Source organism: Diabrotica virgifera, chromosome 8 (genome assembly GCF_917563875.1).
Source record: "Diabrotica virgifera virgifera chromosome 8, PGI_DIABVI_V3a".
In the NCBI taxonomy this organism is placed as follows: Eukaryota; Metazoa; Arthropoda; class Insecta; order Coleoptera; family Chrysomelidae; genus Diabrotica; species Diabrotica virgifera.
Genome location: NC_065450.1, coordinates 116,221,738 through 116,236,591, shown reverse-complemented (window position 1 = coordinate 116,236,591; position 14,854 = coordinate 116,221,738). Strand labels below are relative to the sequence as shown.

Genomic DNA, 14,854 nt, shown 5'->3' with positions numbered 1-14,854 from the left:
TTAATGTAGGGCAGCTTATTTTGAAGCGGAAATATTTTGTCACATTATCTAACTGCCACATTTATATACCAATGGTATTTCAATTGCAAATTAATTTGTTGTTATCTTTGTAACTGATATAAAAAAAGTTTGTTAGTTGAAAAAATTGAACTTAACTGTACGTAATTGTTTTTAAAAAGTTGTGTGTGTGTTTATGTTTTATTGGCACTGGTTTAAGCAACCAACTGGCCAGTCAATGTGTTTTGAATTCTCTCTTTTACAAAATATATGCTTAGTATCTAAATTTAAAACTATTAGTACTACTGTTTTTTTTTTACTCTGTTTTTTTTATTATTTTTTTTATTATATTTTTTAACATTTTTTTTATTACATTTTTTATTTTTTTTTAGTTTTTTTTTTTTTTTGTATATTTTTTTATCGCGCTAAGACCTAAACCCGATTCAACCTCGCGGAGGTTTAGATCTTAGTATCTTTTTATTTTATTTAATTATTTTTTTTTTATTTTTTTTTCTTTTTTTCTCAGAGCTTTAATTTTAAACAATTAACATGGTTGTACAAAATTTTATAAACATCTAGATTGTTTGATTGTAAAAGGTATATAAGATTAAAAGGAAATTGTACATTAACTTGAACTAGATTGGCAAAAAAGTCTGATATTTCAATAAAATGTAAAGGACATTCTAATAGCATATGTTGTAGATCAGCTAGCTCTCCACATAAACATTCATCATTATCTACAAGTCCTATTTCTCTTTTGTAGACTGGAGTCAGACAGTGATTACTTCTTATTCGACAAATAGTTTTGATAAAGCCTTTGTTGGAAACTTGATTAAACCATGTCTTGATGGGAAGTGTAGGCTGGATTTTTTTGTAATAATTTCCTTTGTCTGAATTATTGTATTGTTCCTGCCATTTCGTCCGTTTGATAGATCTCATAATAGAAATTATGTCTCCCATAGGAAGTTGATAAGTATGCAGAGTGGATTCCTTCGTTGTTGCTTTTTTAGCCAGATCATCTACTATTTCGTTGTTTTTTATACCAATGTGTGCTTTTATCCAACACAATATTATATTTTTGCCCGATTTCAAAGCTTCACTGTTCATTGCTATGATGTCACTGATGATATAATTTTCTGCAAAATTATGTACATTATATTTCAGTGTCTTTACAATGCTTTGGCAGTCTGTAAATATAACATAATTGAGTTCTTTTTGATTAATACATATTTTGTATGCTTCTTTGATTGCAATGAGTTCAGCTGTGAAAATTGTCATTTTATCAGGTAATCTGTTGTTTATTTTTATACTTTTTTGTGGGTAATATATAGCATATCCAACTTTTCCTTCCATTTTTGAACCATCCGTATATAATTTCTGATAACTCCCCCAGTTTTTTTGTACACACTGAAGGTGGTCTATTTTAGTAAGGAAGTCTGTCGCACGAATATTACTTAAATGACAGTTAACTGGAGATAAATAATCTTCATAATTTAGCTTTCGAGACGAGCTTTGTTCAATTTGGTGTATGTCGCCAATGGAATTAGAAACGTTGAGGAAGCTTTCCACAACTAAAAGCAGTTTCTTTTTTTCCCAGTAATAATGAGTTAGGTATGAGGTGGTTAAATGAACAATTTTATTTAATAGCAGTTTATCGTTAACCGCTGTTTTAACTATAAATTTCTCACTTAGGTATTCCCTGCGTAATGAAAGTGGAGGTTCATTAAGCTCACATTCCATGACCAATATAGGTGTGCTACGAAGATAACCAGTGCATAACCTAAGTGCCTTATTTTTGATCCTCTCGATTTTTTGGAGTACAGAGTTTGATGCTGAGCCATAAAAAATAGATCCATAGTCTAAGATTGATCTTATCAAATTTCTGTATAGTAATATTGATATGTTTGGATCAGCTCCCCAGTTACTGACACTTACAGTCTTCATGATATTCATTGCATTTTCCATTCTTCGTAATATGTAATTTGTGTGTTCTTTCCAATTTAATTTGGAGTCTAAAAATACGCCAAGAAATTTTATTGAAGTTTTATAAGGAATACTAGTATTATCAAATTGTAGATGGCTTTGAGGAACATATCGTTTTTTAGTAAAGGTAACAATGGTTGATTTACTCTCTGATATTGTTAAGTTATTATCGGTAGCCCATTTTTTTATAATATTCAATGTCGATTTAAGGTAGTTATTACATCTATCTATTGACTTATTTTCTGCATATATCGCAACATCATCAGCGTACTGTAGGATTTTTATGTGTTGAGGAAGTTTAGTTTCTAAGTCAGCAGTATACAGTATATATAATATAGGACTTAGGATGCTACCCTGAGGTAGTCCCAAAGATGTGTATCGGGAGTTAGATTGATCTCCATTTAATCTAACGTGAACTGCTCGATTAATGTATAAGTTAATGATGTTCCATGTTACTATCTCGGGTATTCCTATTTCCAACATTTTCGCGTATAGTATGTGAAGATTAACGTTGTCGTAAGCCCCTTTTATATCTAAGAACAAAGCACTAACTGCTTTCTTATAAGTAAAGGAACTATAAATGTCTATTAAAAAGTGGCAGAGGCTATCTTGTGTGGATTTACCTTTTCTAAAACCAAACTGACTTCTTGGTAATAGGTCGTTCTTTTCTAGCCAAAATTCCAGACGGTTTTTAATAAGTCTCTCATATGTTTTTAGTATACAGGAAGCCAGACCGATTGGACGGTAAGAATCCCAATTCTTTGATGATTTTCCTGGTTTTAAAACCGGGATAATAGTGTAAACGTGCCAATCGTCAGGAATCTTTATGCGGCGCATCCAAATTTCATTATATATATTTAGTAGTGCAGCCTTACCAATTCTTGAAAGATTTGATAGCATCGAGTAATAGATATTATCGGCACCTGGTGCTGAATTTGAGTTTTTCTTCAACGCAAAGTTTAGTTCAGTGGCAGAAAATGGTTTGACTAGGAAACGGATTGGTTCTGGATAGTCGTACAGAGCATTTAGTTGTAAATCAGGAATTACTAATTCTGCAGACGGCGGTGTGATATTTTGATGGAACTCTTCTATCCACGAAGCTTCCGACAGAATAACAGGGACTTTGTTCTTTGTTTTTCTATTTTTTATTCGGTTAACTTTTGACCATACATCTTTAATAGGGACTGACCTATTTAGGGATCCGACATAATCTCTCCAGCTATTTCTTTTAGTTTGTTTAGTGATCTTCTTGACATGTGCATCATCTTTTTTATACTTAAGTAGGTTTTCATGGTTTGGATTTTCTTTGAATATACAAAAACTTTCCTGTCTTCTTCTGACTGCTTCTTCACATTCTAAATCCCACCAGTATTTTCCTCTGGAAGTCGGTTTTTTTATTTTAAATTTGGGGATGCAGTAGGATGCAGTTGTATTTATATTGTGCAAAATTTGTTCATAAGAATTTATATCTTTAAATTGAGAGAATACATCTTCCGAATACTGTTCATATAATTTCCAGTCGGCATTCTTTAAATTCCACTTTTGTGAATATGGATTATATGTATGAGTTGGTTGATCCTCTAACTCTACTCTTATAGGTGTATGGTCTGAACCAAATAGGTCTTGAAGTGTTTTCCAAGTGATCAGGTGGTTTAAGTCAGGAGTACAAATGGTCAGGTCTATTGCCGATTTCGAGAAGTTCCTAAAGAAAGTAGGAGAGCCATCATTTTTGAATATTAAATTATTATCGTCTATACAGTCCATCAAGATTTTACCTTTCATATCTGTTTGGTTGTCTAGGCCCCAGGCAATGTGGTGAGCATTAAGGTCACCTCCTATTATAAATGGTCTTTCTATAGATGTTATGAAATTGTTCCATTGTTGTAACAATAACTTGGTTCCTGGGGGAACATACATAGATATAAATGTGACAGTATATGACTTAAACTTTATTTTTATTGCTACTTTATTGACGTTTATTAAATCTACTTTCATGGTGACTTCCTCGTAATATAGGTTTGAATTTATTAAAATTGCTGAGCCACCGCCAACAGTTACTGAAAAGCGGTCGTCTCTGACAATATTGTACCCGTGAAAGTTATAATACTTTTCTGGTTTAAATCTAGTTTCTGATAATAATGCGATATCAACTTTCTGGTCTTCTAATAGGTGGATAAGGTTTTCTCTATTAGAGTTAGCCGATCTACAATTCCATTGACAAATTACCAATCTATTCATTATTATATAAGAGAGAACTTAAAACTGATTGAATTGAATTTACTAGAACTGATTTTTCTGGAATTTCAAAATTTTTGTGATTTATATTAGAGATAATACTTGTAACTATATTTGATATTAATTCTGTTAATTCTTTTGATGGTTCATGTATTTTAGATCCTTGTTCTGGATTAAATGTAGATTGATACGAAGAAGAGGTGATAATACCACCAGGTCTGTTGGACATGGGGTTTAACTTTATTATTTTTTGATGTTCCATTGTTACTTGGTCTGGTGAGGAAGAGATAGGTCGTTTGTATTTTGGTGGTTTTATTATTGTATATCTATTTGAAACTGAAGGTAGAGCGAACTGATTGGAAGATGTTTGAGACGTGGACAATTGAGTAAAGGAATATGAAGAGGATGGTGCATTCATATTTGGAGTTTGATGAGAATTTATTGAGGAATTATTGGCTGCTATAGATGCATAAGTTATCTTAGGAAAGAGTTTAATTGTTTCCTTAAAAGATAAGCTCTTTTCAGACATATAATGTTTTATTTTCTTTTGGCGATCAAATTCTGGGCATATCTCCCATTCATTAGTGAAGTGTTCACCTTCACAGGATAGACATTTTTTGTTAAACGATGATAAAGGACAAGAATCGGAAAGGTGAGATTCATGACACTTAAAACAGCGAGGATTACTTTTACACTGCTTACTCATGTGCCAATACCTATAGCAGTGGTAACAGATAATTACCTTTTGCTGGTATTTTTCAACAGTGTGTAAGACATGATTAATTACTACATACTTTGGTATATTCTGGCATTTAAAAGACACAATAACTGATTTTGTTGGATTAAATATTACTTTGTCATCTGCTACTATTTTTCTTGTTATTCGTTTCACATACTCAACCGAGAATTTGCAATGGTGATCAAATTCCTTTATTCTATTTTTAAGATATTCTTCCGATATATCTGAATCTATATCCCTTACTACACCTAGTTTAAACAATTGAAATTTTGGAATGTATGCGGTCAGATTTTTTTGAATAAGGAATTTGGAAGTAACTAAAGCATTTGCGCTACTATAATTTTTAAATGAGACCCTAACTCGGTTGCGTCCGATTGAGTCAATTTTTTTTATATAATTGTCAATTTCTGGATGTAACGTAAATAGGATCTCGCCTATTTTAACAGCGTTTAATTTTCCTGTAAAATTTAAACTGGAGTTTTCAATGAAAATGTAAAAAGGTCCTAAATCAATTTTTTCGTATAAATAAACAGGCCTGGTTTTCTCTGGTTGATCTGAGTTTACTAAAGTATTTTGTTTTTCATTAATATTGTTAAGATTAATACTACTACTTATCTTATTTTGAGGCTGGTTGGGTAGAAATCCATTTAAATCTTGTAAATCACAGCTACTATCCATCGAATTCTCAATATCAGGCGGTTCGCCTCCACTAGATGACTCCATAGAGGAGTTTTCAAGTAACGTTTAACTTATGAACACTTTCAAAATGTAAACTAAATAAGGAAAAGTTTAACAAAACTAAACAAACTAAATTAGAACGGTATAAATCAAATAATCCGCCAAAAATTAATATTTTTCGAAGAGATTTCCAAATTTAAATTAACTTTGACAATTATTTTGTTTTTAAAAAGTTAAAAAGTTTAAAAAGTTATTTAAATAATTTGAAGTTTATTGATAAACATTTTTTTGAATTATTCTTTTTATCAAAATTTAAAATGCTTTTTCTTTTGAACACTTCATTTATATTCTGAAAGCTTACCTATCAGATGTTTAAATTTAGTTAATAAAAATATATGTAAATTAACTACAGACGACAGTCTGACTTTTAAAAATTAATGTTAATTTCTGTGAAATACATTGTTTCGACAGAAAACTTTCAAGATTCTACTACTATTATCACTATAATTTTCACGTTAAAATAAAAAATAATAATAGGTAATACACAAATTTTATTTACACCGAAGGAAATAACATACAAACGAATATAATCCATGAACGTTATAAATAACATAAAGACAAATCTTTATAAAAAGTCGTAACTTCGTTAAGTTCATAAGTTCCCTTTTGAATTTTTTATCGGAACGATAACTCGATATAAATCCCGGTACGAAGCAAGTTCTTTTAGTGTAAGCTTTCTTGGCAATCATATTTAAATAATATTAACCACCAAAACCAGTAATTTTGTATTAACTACGAATAATTAATTATTTTCAAAATCTTCACATTCACTCCAATGCAAAACTAGCATCTATCTCTACGCCAACGCCGCCTAGTGACAAACCAAGCAAACAGGCAAAATAGTGTACACAAATTTCAAGGTTGTCCTATCTCGATTCCTCTTCTCTGTGTAGGTCTCCATAGTAAATACCTAAATCATTTCTTTTCCGATTATAGCGCCATCTATCAACAACTGGAATAAATGTTATAAATGTGTATGTATCACGGACGTATTACCTTTTTTTCTGTCACTTGTGTCGCACTCAAAAAAGCCTTTGAGAAGCACCATACCATGGACAGATAGGGTAAGACGCGAGGAAGTCTAAAGAAGAGCAAATACTGAGAAAGTATTGCTCAACTTGATCAAGGCACGAAAAATTGGATACCTAGGCCATATCCTGAGAGGGAAAAATACGTAATGCCTCAACTAATCAACCAAGAAAATATTGAGGGCATGGGCAAGGTCGCTAACAAACGTCGTGGCTGCGAAATATAAAGAACTGGACAGGCATAACTAACACTGGCGAACTTTTGCATGCCGGAAAATACAGACGTCTGACTTAGAGATAATTCGCCAATGCACAATAGCCAAGCCAGTGACCCATAAGAAAAAAACCTATCTGATTACAAAATCAACTGTACCACGCCAATGGACATTAGTGGTCGAGGCATTAAGCTAAATAAAAAAATTGCATTATATGACTTATGCTTCGAATTAACAAATTAATTTGGTATATTTCTTTAATGTGGTAGGCGCAAAATCTTGGTCCAATGCTATTTAAAAGCATTCATTTTTTTTCGAATTCTGAGAAAACTATTAATTATTTTTGAAAAATTTAAACGCCCAATGAACTATTGCATTACCACCGAGGGCCGAAAGTCCCTTAGAATAAACAAAAAGCTTTTTTTTTGAATGAAATTTTTGAAATATAAATAAAATCACACTAAATTTTCTTTTCACCTTGTAACTTATTTAAATAAACATAAATTTTCAGGGACTTTCGGCCCTGAGTATTAATGTAATCTTTCATTCTGCGTTTAAATTTTTCAAAAATACCATGATTCGAAAAAAATGAATGCATTTAAATAGCATTGGCCTAAGATTTTGCGCCTACCCCATTAAATGTCGATTTAATTTACATTTTTGTGAAAATTGTGTTAATTTGTTCTTAGCCGCGTGGAATTCCCTGGCTCTCCACTAGTTATATTAATTTAATTCCACATTTTGTAACTTTAATATTTCCTCTTCCTGTTCCTATTCCTTTTATATTCAGTAAAGAATTCAAATAATTCTTTTCTACAGTTTCTGTAGTATATAATTCTGTAGTAAATTAGAGTTACATTTAACATAAATATGTTACCGCATGTAAAATATAAACGTATATGTAATAATAACGATTGCAATTTCCTTTACCCTCAATTTTCGCAAGGTTATTGACATTCAAATAAAATACTCATGTGCAAGGTAATTTATTTATAGGAATTTTTAAATAGAATATGAATTATAAACTCGTGAAGCTATTATTTGACCAAATAATTGAAATAGAAAATCACTAGATTGATAAATGAATATTTTTTATTTTTCCATCGAATAATAGACTAGGGCATCTAGGAAAAAATAAATCGATTTTTAAATACAGCACGCACCTATCGACATACAACTTTTTGGAATATGTTCGGAATGACATCAGGAAAAAAGTCTACAATAGTTATTTTTATTTAATGTATGGACTTTTACAGTACGATAAATCATCATCATCAATGGTGCTACAGCCCTATGGAAGAGCCTCGACCTTCCCAAGTCTATTACGCCAGTCAGTCCTATCCATTGCCAACCGTTGCCAGTTTGCTGCGCCTATTTTTCTCCCATCCTCATCTACACCATCTACACCTTCCATCTGAGTTTTGGCCTACCCCCTATTTCTACTTCCCACAGGTTGTGACATAAGGATTCTTCTAGGAGAGTTGTTCTGCTGTGATCTTGCTAGATGTCCTGCCCATCTTAGTCTACCTATTCGTACAGTGTTCTTTACCCGTGCGTCATCATTTAAAGCATACGAAATAAGTCGATGATAAGTCGGAAATTGAAATTTACTAAACGCAACAACAAGTGACAGTAAGTAGCTACTGCTCCTATCACGGGTTAAAATTTGAGTTATCAAATATGTGTTTTATCTCGCCAGGTCTTAATGACACATGAGTAAAAAGCCCTGGACTCAAGTGTATAAGAGATACTACGTCTTTACCTCAAAATTTTTGTTTATATCTGTTGTATACCTCGTAGTTGTACCTCCTCCTCCTCCAAACACCATTTTCACAGATGCCACCGAATGTTCCTCTCAGGATCCTTCGTTCAAATATAAGCAGAAAGTATTCATCTGCCTTAGAGATGGTAAATGCTTCCGATCCATATGTCAACACTGGTTACATAAGGGTTTTGTATATGGTTATTTTTTGGCTTAAGTTTCTGCTTCTCATATGTCTACTCAGTCCAAAATAGCATTTGTTTGCTAGAATTATCCTTCGCTTGATTTCTTCCGTCATGACGTTCTCCTTGATGATCAGGGAGCCTAAGTATGAGAATTTGTCCACCACTTCAAAGGTAGAGTTATCAGCCCTGAATTGGTGACCGATGTTTCTGGCTCTATTGTTGGGTGTTGATGCCATCATCTTAGTTTTCTCCTAGTTTACTTGCAGGTCCATATTTTTTGAGGCATTTGAGAAGGTGGTAGGTACCTATACATTTCTTCTAGCTTGCGTGTTGTGCGGGCAACCAGGTTCACGTCATCTGCATATGCCAAAATTTGAGATGATTTATTAAAAATATTTCCTCTGTTGTCTATTCGGGCATCTCTCACCACCTTTCCAGAGCTATGTTGAAGAGGAGATACGCCAGCGCATCTCCCTGTCGCAACCCAACATGCGTTTCAAACACCTGTGATTGTTCGCCCTGTATTTCGACTTTGCAAACAACTTTACGCATTGTAGCCTTCACCAATCTTATCAGTTTATCAGGGATGTGGAATTCATCCATGGCTTCATACAATTTATTTCTTAGGTACATCTACTTTTTCTTAGATATCTACAGTACGATAAATACACAAATATTGACCGACACCGAAACGGTGATACATATCTAGTTCCAAAAAGGTGTTGATTTGAAAGCGCCAACCCCCGAAATGTGCACGGGTTTGTACCGAAACATGTGGCGTTGGAATTCTACAAACAAGTGCATAGAACTAAAGGATCGTTTAAACACAGCGATATATCAAACAACTTATCAAGGTCAATCGAGTTGTTGCAACTTATCATTGTGTGTAAACGGTGCATCGCACGACTTATCAAAGTTGGAGTTGGGTTGAGGTTGGTATCAACTTATCACAAGGATCGAGTTGTTTTAATTTATCGTCGTGTCTAAACGGTACAGCGATTTATCATTGGACTTGGGTCGTATCAATTTAGGAGAATCTTTATTTTTATTTATACAGTGAGTTGAACTTGTTACGATTTTCATATAAAATTGGTTATAACTTTGTAAATACCCTGTATAACATACCCAACCTTTATATTTTGAAAGTAACAGGATCTATTTGTTTACGATGAAAACTAGTTATAATTCATTGAAGGGTCTAAAAGGGTCTAATGTACACAATGGTCCCCTCTTCAACTTGTTGTGGTCAACTTATCGCAGCGTCTAAACAGCGTTTCAACCTCAACAAATCACAGCAACTTGTCATCACAACTAGTTGCTGGACTTATCGCTGTGTTTAAACGCCCCTTAATAGGTCTATTATTCGTTGCACGTTCTGTTTATCAACTTAGCTTTGAGGGTCGTGTTGTGTATTTAAGTTTAAGTAAATTATTTAAGGTGCATTCGTAACTCGTTGGATCCATGGTATTTTCAAAATCCTTCTACTGCACCATATCTCAAATTCTTCCAACTTCTTTATGTTGTCTACTTTCAGTGTCCATCTTTCCATTCCATACAAAAAAGTCGAGAACAGGTAGCATGTTAAGGCTCTTATTCTCAGTTTCAGAGAAAGGTCTCGATGAACAAACATTTTTTTCATTTTTATAAATGCTTTTCTTGCAATTTCGATTCGTGTGCTGATTTTTCTACCTTGGTCGTTGTTTTCTGTTACCCAGGTTCCCAGATATTTGTAGTTATTCACTCTTTCTACTTGTTTTCCCTCGATATCTAGCCTTCGTATTGTATGTTGCTTAGAATTAATCATGAACTTGGTTTTCTTAACGTTCATTCGTAGTCCATATTTTATACTGACTTGATGTAATCTATTTAGGTACTACTCGTTGCAGTGCTTCTAAACTGTCTGCAAAAATAGCGGTGTAGTCTGCGAATCTTATGTTTTTCAAGAATTTTCCGTTTATTGATATACCCTGTTCTTCCTCTGATATTGCTTCCTTAAAAATAGCTTTAAAAATAGCTAAAAATATGTTTGCTGAACAATAATTGTTTAGCTGTAACTAAAATATGTTTTTAATATACATAACAATTTTAGTACCTATATTGTTGTGCATTACTACAAAATGTATACATACGTATCGTAATAGTTTATTTTGACAGGGTATTTTGGCACTACTTTGAGTTTTTTGAAAAATTATAAAAAATATTATAAAGAAAAAAAGAAGGTAACTTTGGTAACAAAATTGTTTTATTTCCACAGATCCAATGAATGATAATTTGTTATTCTGCAGATAGGAGCTATTGTGAGAGATAGGAGCTCAGTGGGGAAGGACCTTTTACATCCGACCTAACACATACTCTCCCATTTTAATTTCCGAATTGAATTGGTGGATGAGTAAGCGTGCATAGATGAAAGTATGAATGGTTGGAGTTGAATGAGAGAAAGTGTGAAAGGGCGGATGAGAAAGAGTGCATAGATGAAAGTATGAATGACTGGAGTTACTCGTATATGCCAACTGACATCTTCTGGTTAGTTCCATCCGGGATTGGGGGCATCCCGGTCGCCCTACTGCGCACGGGTTACGCCAAACGGTTGCTTCACTGACCGGCCTGGTGCGTGGGGGTCAACTAATCCGTGGAATGCACGCTAAGAGTGCCAGAGGGAGCTATGAGTAAGGTCGACGGGTCAGATATGCTCGCTAAGAGCGGTCCTAAACCCGTCGGCTGGAGAAAAGAGAGGGTGGGATTTGTCGGTAGGCGGCCCGTGATACAGATAGGACGGATCGAATCCGACACAGCTGGGATACCTTCCCAGACGATTTTGCAAAGATTCATACCTACAAAAAAAAAAGGTGGACCGGGGCAAATTTCATGAGATGAAACCCTGAATTAGGGTGGATATCTGAATACAGTCTGATTTTGTTGTTGGTATCTATCTTGTTGACCATTTCCTATGTATATCATAGGAATCGCCAATTTTTCGGGCAGATCTGATTGCAGGATTTCTTGATCTCAGTCGCTGGTGCTCTTTTGAGATGTCTGGTATGTCTTGATGGATTGGTAATTGTAGGTTGGCTACAATTTTCTGGAGCTCTCTCACTAATTCTGCTGTACGGCGGAGATCTGGTGAAGCAATATTGTTCAAAGAAGGCAGCCATGTCACTGGGTTTGATTTTATTGTTCCAGTGATTATTTTCAGGGTTTGATTAAGTTGGACATCGATTTTGTTTGTATGTGCACTATTTAGCCATACTGGCTATCTGATGGTGTATGATGGCGTAAACACCCGAGTAACAAAATTTGGCCCATAATATATTGATTTTAATAGGTTTATGCACTTTTGGATGCATTTTATGCAATTGTAAACATGATTTGTTTCACTTTGAAATTTTTTATGCTATTGACTTTATTGTTTTCTTTAATTTGTATGTATTTGGGTTAAATTGCTTTAAAACAAATATTGTTAGATTTCGTATGTTGGTTTTTTATTCGCTTGAAATAATACGAAATAGTCTCAGAGCTAGTGAACCCTCCGACTAACGGTCGTCCTGTAAGGCTAAAAATTTTTCTAGTGATAATTCATGGCGCATCAAGACTAAAAACCATGACCTGGCAGGCCTCAGCGGTGCACGTGTATCTACCAGGTGAATCGAAAAGTGTAAATTTAGGGGGTAAAATAAACTTTCTCCTGTAAGGTTTAAATTTAAGTATGTGTTTGAGTAAGTCATTTAGAAGAAATGTGTACAATGACAGGCGATTCTGAAGAGCATAAGACCTTGCCAGGCGGGGGGAAAGATTAGGGGTTTTTCCTAAAATTATTCTTTTTTCATCGAACAATTTTTTTTAGGTTTTTTGAATCATTCCAAATAGAAAACGTCTTTGGTGATTTTTCTTTTAAGTTTATAGTTTTTGTTATATAAGCGATTGAAAATTTTGAAAATTGCGAAATCGGCCATTTTTAACCCTAAATCGGACATTTATCTAAAAATTTCAATTTTTTCAAGGTACATACGTAGATATTCTTTAAACATTGATTGATGAAATCCCGAAGAGTGTTTTGCAATAAATTATCGAAAACCCCTTTGTTTTTTTAATTGCTAATCAAGCGTGTGCGACACTGTAGTATAAGTGAGGACGTTTGAGTTTGCATAAATTCATTATCTCGAGAATGGGCAAATTTCAAGAGAAATCCTCAGACAGGTCGATTTTTATTTTTGAATTAGGACTTTTTGACATATATATAATACTAGTGACGTCATCCATCTGGGCGCGATGACGTAATCGATGATTTTTTTAAATAAGAGTAGGGGTTGTGTCATAGCCCATTTGAAAGGTTATTTAATTCTCTATTCAGTAATATAAACATTAACATAATTATTTATACAGGTTGTACAAAAAAATTTTTCTTCTATTTGTCAAATTTAATCAAAGTTAATTTAATAAATTTTTTTTTGTACAGCCTGTATAAATAATTATGTTAATGTTTATATTAGTGAATAGAAAATTCAATAACCTTTCAAATGAGCTATCGCACAACCCCTACTCTCATTTAAAAAATCATCGATTACGTCATCACGCTTAGATGGATGACGTCACTAGTATTATATATATGCCAAAAAGTCCTAATTTAAAAATAAAAATCGACCTGTCTGAGCATTTCTCTTGAAATTTGCCCATTCTCGAGATAATGAATTTATGCAACCTCAAACGTCCTCACTTATACTACAGTGTCGCACCTGCTTGATTAGCAATTCAAAAAACAAAGGGGTTTTCGATATTTTATTGCAAAAAACTCTTCGAGATTTCATCAATCAATGTTTAAAGAATATCTACGTATCTTGGCAACATTGAAATTTTTAGATAAACGTCCGATTTAGGGTTAAAAATGGACGATTTCGCAATTTTCAAAATTTTCAATCGCTTATATAACAAAAACTATAAACTTAAAAGAAAAATCACTAAAGACGTTTTCTGTTTGGAATGATTCAAAAAACCTAAAAAAAATTTGTTCGATGCAAAAAGAATAATTTTAGAAAAAATCCCTAATCTTTCCCCTCGCCTGGCAAGGTCTTATGCTCTTCAGAATCGCCTGTCATTGTACACATTTCTTCTGAATGACTTACTCAAACACATACTTAAATTTAAACCTTACAGGAGAAAGTTTATTTTACCCCCTAAATTTGCACTTTTCGATTCACCTGGTAGATACACATGCACCACTGAGGCCTGCCAGGTCATGGTTTTTAGCCTTGGTTTGCTATGAATAATTATCACTAGAAAAATTTTTAGCCTTACAGGACGACCGTTAGTCGGAGGGTTCACTAGCTCTTAGACTAAAACATTATTCGATACAATTCCATATACAGGGTGTAACGAAAATACAGGTCATAAATTTAATCACATATTCTGGGACCAAAAATAGTTTGATTGAAGCTAACTTACCTTAGTACAAATGTGCATATAAAAAAGTTACAACCCTTTGAAGTTACAAAATGAAAATCGATTTTTTCCAATATATCGAAAACTATTAAATATTTTTTATTGAAAATGGATATATGGCATTCTTATGACAGTAGCATCTTAAGAAAAAATTACAGTGAAATTTGGACACCCTATAAAAATTTTATGGGGGTTTAGTTCCTTTAAACCCCCCAAACTTTTGTGTACGTTCCAATTAAATTATTATTGTAGTACCATTACTTAAACACAATATTTTTAAAACTTTTTTGGCTCTCAGTACTTTTTCGAAAAGTCAGTTTTTATCGAGATATTTTGAATATTTGTCAAATCCACCACATATTTGTATATGGTTAAGTACGATTATGGAGACTGTAATAATATGAGTATGATTTACATTTTTAGGTATGTTTTGAACCGTATTAAAAAATAAGCCATATCTCGATAAAAGTTGCCTTCTCGAAAAAATACAAAGAGGCAAAAAAGTTTTAAAAACATTTTGTTTAACTAATGGTATCGCA

General features: G+C 33.3%; 1 protein-coding gene across 1 annotated transcript in view; it reads right to left on the bottom strand.

The window, feature by feature from the left end:
- Window positions 1–14,854, bottom strand: part of LOC126890483 (PDZ domain-containing protein GIPC1-like) — a 194,233-nt gene that overhangs the window by 31,697 nt on the left and 147,682 nt on the right. The gene's annotated exons all lie outside the window — the stretch shown is intronic.